This window comes from Triturus cristatus, chromosome 10 (assembly GCF_964204655.1).
Source record: "Triturus cristatus chromosome 10, aTriCri1.1, whole genome shotgun sequence".
Lineage (NCBI taxonomy): Eukaryota > Metazoa > Chordata > Amphibia > Caudata > Salamandridae > Triturus > Triturus cristatus.
The window spans coordinates 1,110,212,310-1,110,216,631 of NC_140593.1; positions in this window are offsets into that span (position 1 = coordinate 1,110,212,310).

Genomic DNA, 4,322 nt, shown 5'->3' on the forward strand with positions numbered 1-4,322 from the left:
TGCAGAAATGGACTGTCGGCAAAAGTGAAAGCGTTTCCCTTGCGGGAGCGAGCAGCACCAGGAGCGATAATTGCTAACACATGGTGCCAAAGCTTGCTCTCGCAAGGGAATCGGCAAACGTTCACGCTTTGGTATTGAAAGCAATGCAACGCGTGCACATTTATAGGCCTAAGAGTGAAGCGAATCCAAAAGGTCTTTTTCCGCGCGCTGCATATGCGAGACCTAAAAAAAACAGCCAAGAAAGACTCTGAGGCGGATGAGGACAAAGAAACCCGACGCCTGAAACACCACTGCACCCGATGCCTACGGTCCAAGTCCGAGTGGCCCACCGATCCCAGCCAGGTCCCCCAGCGCTCCAGAGTCCAATCCCACCATGGGTTGACCCCTCGAGAACTCCCCGACGTCGCCTGCAGCCTCTGCATGGAGACCCACCCCCAACCGCGAGTGGCCCGGTAAGGTGAAATCCGAACTCAAAAGATACCCCTGCATCCAGCCGCCCTGCACCCTGGAAAAGAGGACCTGAGGTGCACCTACATCCCCGAGCCCTCCAACGTACCTGCCCAGCTGTTGGTTCCTCTTGGAAGACTTCCTGGACCGAGCCTGCAGATAAAAAACAAAAACGACAATCCCCATTTGAAACAACTGGGCACCCAATGCCAAAACAGCAGCCTGCACCCGGCCACACCTGTGCTGCTGTGGGTGCACCTTGTGTGTTAAATTGGATCCCCCTGTTCCCTGAGCCTAACACCAGGAGCTTTGCTCCCATAACCCTGTGGCCTGTTCTTGAGCAGCCACCAACCGGGGGCCCCTTATCCCCCCATTGGATAACATTTGGCCTCAGCACTCTGAACCCAGCCGCCCTAGTGCCGCTGAGAGTGTATCCTTGACCCTGGGGAAACCCTGGTCTAATCCCAGAAACCCAACTCCTACAACCAAGTACTTACCTGTAAACCCATAACTTCATTTCCTCCCATAGGATTGCATTGACTGCTTTTCTTTGAAAATTCTTCTAAGTGTGGGGTTGGTTTGTATGAAACCTTGGAAAACTGCAAATGTACAAAAACTGAATTACTTACCTTTTCTGTAGGAAATGTCCCAGTGTGATATCTAGGCATATCTTACTGAGTAGAAAAGGTAATTGAAAAAGTAATCTGAAAAGTAATGTACAAAGTAATCTCAAAAGTAACTGTAAAGTAATTTTAAGTGTTGACTTACCTGTAAAACAAACCAATTGCATCCAACTGCATTTCAATTGTATTTCAACTGCAATATACCTGCAAAGTATTATCTCACTTACCTGCACCAGGTCTGGCTTGGTCCGTGAAATAAAATAAAATAATATCTGTATACAAACAAATTGGTCTGAGTTCAGTCTTTGAGTGTGTGACATCATTTTTGCCTGAGTGTGTACAATAAATGCTTAACACTACTGTGAGAAGTTGGCCTGGCATATGCTGGTCACTAGTTATAGTGGCCACCTTGCACCAGTCCAATTCGACTCTTATGGTAGATAGGTTTAAGACAACCTTTTAAAGAAAGCTATCCTAGTGGTAGCTGTGGAGAGCAGCCATCAGGCTAAGTCTCTGAGGAATGTAAAGCACCTTGGTTTACCTTATAATCTCTTGAATTACCAAATGAAAGGACACCACACAGGTATACATATCAAATATATATGTATTTATTTCTAGACACACTCTACTAATCTCTTTATGAGATTAGAAGCCAGGAACACATTCAAATATCAACGTTTCACAATAAGTTAAGCACAAATATGGCTGGGGCCCTAGGGGCGTACCAGACCATATACTAAAAAAGAGGTTTAGGAAAGTCGACTTGCAGAATGACAAGGCCTAGGGCCTGTAGAATCGCTGGGGCTTCACTAATGCAGTAAAAACAGGTAAGTAACAGACCCACGGGAGATGCATGCAGTGTGAGAACACAGCCGCGGGTTCCCTATTGATTTCAATGGAGCAAGTCGCGGTTTGATTTTTAAAGTTTTAGGGTACTTCGAGGAAGTCTTCAAGCAAGCCACTTACAAGGTAAGTAATTCGAGCACCAGCACACACTAGGGCACCGGAGAGCACGAGTTACCTCACCCAGGGAAGCCGGGTGCATAGGTGTCTTTTGGTGTCGGGTCGCGTCGATGTTTTCTATGGAGACCAAAGAAGATTTGCTGCTTGTGAAGACTGGAGAAGTGTCCGGTGGAATCCAAGGCTGGATTCAAGATGAAGATGACCTGAAAATTGAAGGGACAGTGTTCACAGTCACTTGCCAGTGACCCGGGGCCAGGAAGATGGATGCCCACGGATGTTGGGTGATTTCAGGTGATCAAGGGTGTTTTGACTCTTCGCTCCCAAAGACCAGGAGAGATCGATGATGACCAGCAGCTGGATTCGGAGTGTCCCACGACGTCTGCAGCTGACTGCAGTGTCGGCTACTGGATTGGAGCCAACAAGCCTTGGCAACAGCAAGTCTTGTGGAAAGTGAATTTAGTCAATGGTGCAGACCAGCAAGGTCTGAAGGACTCACCCAGCAAGGGTAAGTGAGGGCAGTCCTGGAGCAACCAGGGGAGCCCTTTTGTTTGATAAGAAAGTCTTCGGGGGACCCACAAGCCAACGGGCAAGGGATCGCGAAGACGCCTTGTGAGGAAATGCTTCACAGGAGCCCACGGTCACTCGGGATGGGGTAGGCCTCTGATTGTCGCTGCAAAACCTGCTGGAAGCTTGGGCCACAAATGGTCCAAAGCACAAGTTCGCAGAACATTGTGAAGGGGTTGCACTCGACAATAGTGCACGGTACCCGGGTATTGCTGTTCCTCGTCACTCGTTGGGTCCACTCGCCTCAGCTCTGCTGGGAACTCACAATGGCTGTCGGGAAGTCAGGAAATCCACTTCCAGGGCTGCAGGGGCTTCGGACTCCAGCGGGAGCGGGAAAGTTTGCGACCGTTGATTCAAGTTTTTGGTGCCTGCCAAGCATAGGAGTCACTCCTTGACTCCAAGGGAGATTCTTCCGTCTTTCAAAGGTAGTGGAACGTCGAAGGGCCAGGATTCTTCTTGTAAAGCGTCATCCAGGGTTATCTACTTTGCAATGGCAAGGTTTCCTATCTTATACTGAAGATAGGGGAGGGCCTAGCTCTATGACCACTGCTCTGGGAGGGTCAGGGTAGGGGGTGATTACACCCACTTCCCTTTGTCCAATTTCGCGTCAGAGCAGGGACAGGTAGCCCCTGAACCGGTTTGAGCTGGCATATGCACAGAGGAGCCTACTGCTCCCCCAGTGCAGGACTTCAAAGCCCTCTAGGAGTGCACCCACCCAGCCCCAATACACTAAATCCTGTCTGGAAGGTAGTGACACCTCCCTGTGACAGGATGCCTATTGTTGGGCCTCCTCCACTGCGAGTTTCAGTCAGCAGCAGGAGGGCAGCCCAGTGTCTGTGCTGGTGGCATCCATTGTGTGATGCCAGGGCTCTTTCACATTTCTACCGTGTTACCACAGTAGGTACATGTCGACCCCTCTAGAAGGGTGGGATCATACTCCCACACCAGTTACTGGTGTGGGGGTATGATTCTAAGTTGTTTGACACCAAACACGACATGTTTTGATGCAGTCATTCCAAAGTTAGCATTAACCGGGAGGTTATAATGCACTTAAGAGTATATGGTTTAACACACGGTCCTGCTCATGCAGAGGCACCCCCTCACATTGTAAACCAAGCACCTTGCCCTCAGGATTGATAGGGCCTGCCTTAGGGGTGACTGATAGGTTTATATGTGTGTGTATGGTGAGATATAGGAACCTATACCTCAGTGAGGAGTGCTAACACTACCTCACCCAGGCTGCAGTAGCAGGCCTGTGGTGTCAGATTGAGTCTGCTTCCCAGGGGTGGCACAATACATGCTTCAGCCCCTGGTAGGCCTGTGAAGTGCCTGTGCCCTAGGTACCTAGGGTACCATATACTAGGGGCTCATAAGGTACCACAGTATCCAATCACTAGTGCATCTAATATGCACACCAAGTCGTTTAGAGAGAACAGAGAGACTGGGGCCCTGATTAGCAGGGACCCAGCCAGACTATAGCCAGAAACCAGTGTATTCATCAGAAAAAAAGTGGGGGCAACATAAGTGCAGATCCTACTCTCCTACACAATCCCCCCCCCCCCCACAAACGCAGGGACACTAAACTAACCTTGACTAGTTGAGTTTTCATGTTCTAAGTGGAAATACCTTGAGAGTCCATCTGCATTGTCATGTTGGGTCCCAGGTCTATGTTCCACTGTATAGTCCATCCCCTGTAGGGAAATGGACCACCTGAGCAGTTTAGGA